Raw genomic sequence first — 7084 nt, 5'->3', positions numbered from 1 at the left:
CTGACTGCGACAGAAAGGGAGAGAGAGGAGAGAGAAAGAAAGGGAGAGAGTGAGTAAAGTCAGGTAGGCATAGATACAATAGTTGTATGATTCATCCATGTTTTTATTTTGCTGGACAAATCCTCCATAGCATTAGCAAACACTTGACAATTTAGAAACACAACATGGGGATAACCATACCATTAGAATAAGTTATCATTGTAATTATATGGTAGTAACAGAACAAGACATGAGACATCCATTGGATAAAGCCGCCGCGTTGATTTGCTAGTCGTCCAATCAGCTGCCAGAACTCCAGGAAGGTGAGCTCTCCGTCGTTGTTCTCGTCAATTGAGTCCATGAGTCGGTCGATGACAGCTGGGTCACCAGCGTTCACAGGGGGCAATAAGGGCCGTCAGAACACTAATTAAGAGGCTTCCTTTCCTCTTCTCCTCAGATTCAGAACCACACTGACTGATCTGATTATACTTGTCAGAAAAGCCATGTGACGAGAAGAAACCTTTCTACCATCTGAGGTCATCAGAAGGGAAACAAGGAAATTAAGCTATTTGCTGGGTGTCACTATTGGCCATTCTAGAAAGGATGGCGGAACAGCACTTTACAAGCACAAATGCAAATGTCTATTTTAGCATGGCCATACTGATATACCACAGGAGGCAGAGGTTGGAAGGACAAGAGGCATCTGTGCTGTCTATGTCTCCATCTAGAGGAAATGAAGTGGACCACAAGCTGATGTTGTGGCTCACCAACCCCGCTCCTGGAGAGCTAAAGGGTGGACGCTTTTGTTACAGCCCAGCACTAATCATCAACGAATCAGTTGTATTATAGCTGGACTGGAATAAAGCCTGCCCACCAGGGCAGGGGATGGTGATCACTGGTTATTATAGTATTACTCAAACGTTACCACAGTATAATTAACATGTAATTACCTTAACGAAGTGGGGAGTTGTGTTTTGACCAGGCTCTGGAACTCATCTCTGCTCAGTGTGTCTGAGGATCCATCACTTCCAGCAAACGCCTTGAACTGGGACACGAGTACATCAATGGCTGACTCCATCACTGACAGAGAGAAACAGGAAGAAAGCATGGAGAAGAGGTTGTGTTCTAATGGGAACAACAGAATACAAGTCAGACTCAGGGGAGAGGTTATTGAAATGAAAAATCATATAAATACGTAGATAAAAATACTACAACCAAATCAGGTCAAATACAGCATTGAGGAAAAACAGCAAGTGTTACAGAGGAGGAGAGAAAGAGACGGGAGGACAGGAGATCGAAACATTAAACAGAGGGAGATAAAATAGATATGTTATTCAACTTATAGAGAAATATGGAGGTAGATTAGAATGATTAACTCACCTGGACACTGCTGCCGGTGGCTGAGGTGGTGAGTGTGTTGAGGTGATATGTGTGAAGGTAAGCTTTTCTCTCCCTTTCCGCTCTTATACTCACCTCCTCTTCATAAAAATCAAGCCCCCCCCTCATCTCTTGTAAATGTTTCTCATGTCATGGCGTCCTTTCCGTCCACTTCAAGGTTAAGGTGTCTGTAATAGTGTAAGCTAAATGACCCCACACTGACCACTGGTTTCTTTCCATGACGTGATTATTGGATTTATACAACACTGAACAACACTCTCCTTCAGACAGGAAACCACACGTGTTCATTTAACTATTTATTATTAAAGATTACAATACGTTAGGCTAGGCGTTAGGCTCTGCTCCTTCGGGGTAGCTCACTGCTAGAGCATGCATAATATTAAGCTAATATTAATTACAGCCAGAGAGCAAGGTGTGCTATACCAATCACCCTGCAGGAAGGAAACACAGAACCTAACAGGTGGAGGCTGTGGTGGCTGGTGGGTAAGCAGAAAACAGACATGTTACAGCAATAGTACTGTACGTCACAAGAACACCAGCGCATAGCTTGGTTTGGCAGCCATCATGGAAGTGTGTGCAGAACCTGGTGGACTAAATAGACCACCATATTAACGTAGAGTGAGGATCTCATTGATGCAATATCAGCTGATGTAACACTCAGGTTTCCTGTCTGGCTGCCATATGAATGTAAAAAGTCGCTATGCTATGCTAAAACCTCTCAGAACAGCTCTTCTGGTTTACTTCGCTTTGGCGGGACACATCAACTTCATCATCAGCAGAAATGAGGGATTGTGTATTGCATGTTTCACCCTTTGGCTTGCATTTAGAATATTCTATTGATATGAGTCTGTATTGATTCAAATCTAACATCAGTGTTATAAAGTCAGATTTACTGTGAGTGTAGTTACGTGAGTCTCTCATTTTGACCAGAGTCAAAGGGAAGCAAATTATTCCCACCCTCTGGCATGAGTGGCATCTCCTCTCCTAGTCAAACAAATTCTGACATTAACATCACAACTAATGGAACACAGAGGAGTCTGAATCCAACTCCACTGAGTGAGGGGTTTGATGTGACATCATGCACGTATCCATTCATGCTCACACACTCACAGGAATGCACAGTTTAATTCCATTGCAGTTGAATGTCAGTTTAATAATTGAGCAAACAGAGCGATGAGGATATAACTACAAAAACATTTGTCCAACACTACTCTATTATCTTTTGTATTTGAAAATGAAACACACACAGGGCTTTGTCTGAAGGTTTAGACTATTCCAAATCTTAAAAAGACACATCCCCCATTTATTCATGCAAAGCTGTAGAAATGCATCATCAGCATGATTAGTCAGCAAGCTATCACACAGACCAGAATGGCTTATTAACCCTCATCTCTCAGCCTGTAGCAATGGATGTCTCGTGATGAGAAGACACACTGTCCTTCTGCTGCAGAGGGTTAGAACGAACAGGCCCTGGTACTTACTGAGGAGAGGGCATACACCACTTTCAAACACACACACACACAGACAAGGACTCTTGCAAGCATGCACACACACACACATTTTAGTCAGTATAGCTGAGACAGCAGCTATACTATGTGGGTCTCTGCTTTAGATGGGAGGAGTGTTGCACTATAAAGCTACTGTAAAATCACATTGCATCAATGAGTTACAGAGTGCAGCATTTATTAAAAACAAATGGTCATATACTGGAAACAATATCTAACCAATTGAAATGTGTTGTTTCCATGGGAGAATGTTTAGCATATTAATGTTGCTTTGTGTTCAAATACACACAGCACAGATCCAAGAACAGTTAATTGAACAATCAGTGAATGAAAGAATGGAGACGAAGGAAAGGTAGCCTAGCGTTTAAGAGCATTGGGCCTTCGGTTACTGGTTCGAATCCCAGAGCCAACTAAGTGAAACATATGCCAACGTGCCCTTGAGCAAGGCACATAACCCTGTAAGTCGCTCTGGATAAGAGCGTCTGATAGAAAGGCAAAGAATCAATGTCAAAATATTATGCAAAAAAAAGTCCAGAAAGGAGTCCCTTGACGTCACCCTTATCTGAGATCAGTAGCTAACACTATCTCTCAAACGTAGAATGTAGAACATCGCAGGGAACATGCAGATGACTTCAGGATGCTTCCGGAGGATCATGCTGCAAAATGAACGTAGAATGAAAGGACATTTGAAAACACATACAGTATGGTATATACTGTAACAGTACTAGGGTCAGGTTGACCTTCTGTGTAACTGAGTTACAAAGTTACTATTACAGTGGAGTGGTTACACTTCAGATAGAAATAGATTACTTTCATGAGAACAGCAGGACAAATGGTGCAATGTCTGATCTGACCCCTCTCTCACCAGTTCGTCTGCGTCTCTCTCTGCGATGTTTCGTCGTAAACGCTCCCAGAACGTTACCCTCTCGTCCTCATCCTGGGCCAGTCCAGGTAGGTCCGGGTTCTGCCAGCTTAGCCAGCCTGCAACACAAACACCCAGTACATCATATCACACTGTTTCATATCGTTACTGTTCATCATTACTGTTCATATCATTTCTGTTCATATACAATGTATTCCATTCTAAGTTCAGTCCATCAGGAGATGAGTTGGTGTGTGTGTTACCTGTGGAAGGCGGACAGCTCGAAGGGGGAGATGGGTTCTAGGAAGATGAGGAGAGTCTGTGGCTGTGCTCAGACAACAGGCGGTGTGTAGCCACTCTCATCTCCAGGCCACACCAGTCACTCCTCAGGTAGCGTCGGTCAACACACACACCGTCCTCCTGCTGCAGTAGATGTTCCAGCGATGTTATCCACGATGCCCTTCCCTACCTGGGACAGGACAGGACACAACAGGCTGGGTGCTGTTTATCAATCTAATCTAATGTATTTGTGGTTGTACCATTATAGCACCATATTCTCCATTCTCACACACTGCATGTCGAAGCACGTGCGCACAACACACACACCTCAAAGTCTCGGTGGTGCAGACATAGTCGTAGTCGTGGCTCCCCCTCCTCCTCTAGCATCGGGCGCATCTCTCCAGTACCCACGCCTCACACGACTGCTGAACGACACAAACGCATCATACCTCACCTCTTCCTCCTTCTCCTCTCCCTCCATCAGCTCCTCCCACTGTACCCCATCCTCCTCTTCCTCCACCACCTCTTCCCCACACGTCGCTCCACCCATCCTCTCAGACGAAAGAATAGAACGACACAGGGCCAGCGAGGGAAGCGGTATCCTAGCGCCAAGCACAGTAGGGTGCACACAGCGGCCATTGTGGAGACGTATGACAGGAAGTCGTCTTCGGTCTGGCAGAGGCGCTCCATGGTGGACAGGAAGTTGAGTCGCTGGTAGTGCCAGATGCACGCTGTCGCTGCAGGAGCACCACCTGAATCCATAACAATCAATCATTAATCATCTGTAATCAATATACTGTATCAACCCTAGTCAACACCACCTCTTAAAGTAAATTATCAAAAATCGATAAATTGTCTGTTGTTGAAAGATTCTAATCAATATAATTTGTTGTTCAGAGCACCCGTTAAAGACCAGAAATCATCAAACATAAATACATGATCCCTAGTAAAAACCTGTTACCTGTTATTGATTAAAAATCTATAAGTTACCAGCAGATCCGAGCTTAGTTGGACCTGACTTGTTCTACCTGGTTTTACGAGATTGTCGGCCCAGTCCAGAAGCCAGCCGTTGGAACAGTCACAGCGGAAGTCGACCTGGTCAAAGACCAGCGTGGAGAGAGACAACAGGGGAATGAAGACCCCCTCCAACAGGATCAGAGGGCTCTCACTGTACAGCCTCAACACACGTAGAGACACCAGGTCTGTAAACATGGACTGGAGGGAGGGAGGAGGAGGAGGGAGGGAGGGAGGGAGGAGGGAGGGAGGAGGAGGGAGGAGGGAGGGAGGGAGGAGGGAGGGAGGGATAGAGGGGGAGAGATAGAGAGGGAGAGATAGAGAGGGGTGAAGAAAGAGATAGTCACAGTAATGAGAAGGAGAGAGAGTGCACAATTGGTGGCTGACTAAATACTTTTTTGCCCCACTGTATGTGTTGTGATAATTGCGTTGTTTGCCCTGTAACCTGTTAGTTCATATGCCTTGACACCGTGATATATAGGCCTAAGGCCGAGACAATAAGAAGACAGTGGCAGAATAAATTCCACCAAACTTTTTATTTTTTCCCCCCCGGATAGCAACCTCTGTCCAGTGAAGTCCACAAAGCATATTGCATGTACAGTAACATCACCTACAGCATGGTCAAACAAGTTAATGTTTTCGACTACTATACAACTATTGATTTAGAACAGCGGAGAGTTACCGCAAGTCACAAAGAAAACAGGAGCTGCCTCTACTATTCCAGCACCATTTCAACATCATCAACTCGCTTAGTCTAATACAGTGACAACTAAAAGATTCCAAAAACAATTTAGTCTAATCAACTTAATCTGTGTGTGTGTGCGTGCGTAAGTAGGAAAAAACATGTTGACTCACCCTACTTGTAGACACACCAATGCCATCTTCCTCTTTCATGTTGCCGAAACAGTCTATGACTTTGTCATACAGTACACGCTTTTAGTTGTTGTTGTCCTATAGGCTGGCTAAAATGCTTGCTCGCTAGCCTAACTTCCCTTCATGGGCAACGATTAGCCAGCTTGTTAATATTAGCCTACTACATCTAGCTACATTGATCTTCCATCCTCTCAGGCCAGAGGCACAATGTATAACTTTATGGTTGGATCAGAATCACCATTATAATCATTGGCCAGAACATAGAATCACAGTGGGTTCTGAAAGTATTCAGACCCCTTGACTTTTTCCACATTTTGTTATGTTACAGCCTTATTCTAAAATGGGTTAAATAACACATGTTCCTCATCAATCTACACACAATATCGCATAATGACAAAGCAAAAACAGGTTTAGACATTTTTGCAAATGTATTACAAATAAAAAACTGATACCTTATTTGCGTAAGTATTCAGACCCTTTGCTATGAGACTCGATAATTGAGTTCAAGTGCATCTTGTTTCCAGTGATCATTCTTGAGATGTTTCTACAACTTGATTGGAGTCCACGTGTGGTAAATTCAATTGATTGGATATGATTTGGAAAGGCACACACCTGTCTATATATGGTCCCACCGTTTACAGTGCATGTCAGAGCAAAATCCATCCATGAGGTCGTATAAGAATTGTCCGTAGAGCTCCAAGACAGAATTGGGTTGAGGCACAGATCTGGGGAAGGGTACCAAAACATTTCTGCAGCATTGAAGGCCCACAAGAACACAGTGGCCTCCATCATTCTTAAATGGTGCTCCTGAGTGGCACAGTGGACTAAGGCACTGCATCTCAGTGCATGAGTCCCTGGTTCAAATCCAGGCTGTATCACATCCGGCTGTGATTCGGAGCCCCTTAGGGCAGCGCACAATTGGCCCAGCGTTGTCCGGGTTTGGCCGGGGGTAGGCCATCATTGTAAATAACAATTTTGTTCTTAACTGACTTGCTTAGTTAAAGTTTAAATTAAATTTGGAAACACCAAGACTATTCCTAGAACTGGCTGCCCGGCCAAACTGAGCAATCAGGGGAGAAGGGCCTTTGTCAGGGAGGTGACCAAGAACCCAATGGTCACTCTGACAGAGCTCCAGAGTTCCTCTATGGAAATTGGAGAACCTTCCAGAAGGACA

The 7084-nt window shown here is 44.3% G+C and overlaps 1 pseudogene; it reads right to left on the bottom strand.

The window, feature by feature from the left end:
* Window positions 1-3514: 3514 nt before the first annotated feature.
* On the bottom strand, window positions 3515-5931 carry LOC111958583 (toll-like receptor 13; annotated as a pseudogene).
* Between the last annotated feature and the right edge of the window lie 1153 nt (window positions 5932-7084).

This window comes from Salvelinus sp. IW2-2015, linkage group LG35 (assembly GCF_002910315.2).
Source record: "Salvelinus sp. IW2-2015 linkage group LG35, ASM291031v2, whole genome shotgun sequence".
Classification (NCBI taxonomy): domain Eukaryota; kingdom Metazoa; phylum Chordata; class Actinopteri; order Salmoniformes; family Salmonidae; genus Salvelinus; species Salvelinus sp. IW2-2015.
The sequence above is the reverse complement of the archived record's forward strand: the minus strand, read 5'-3'. Positions and strand labels throughout refer to the sequence as shown.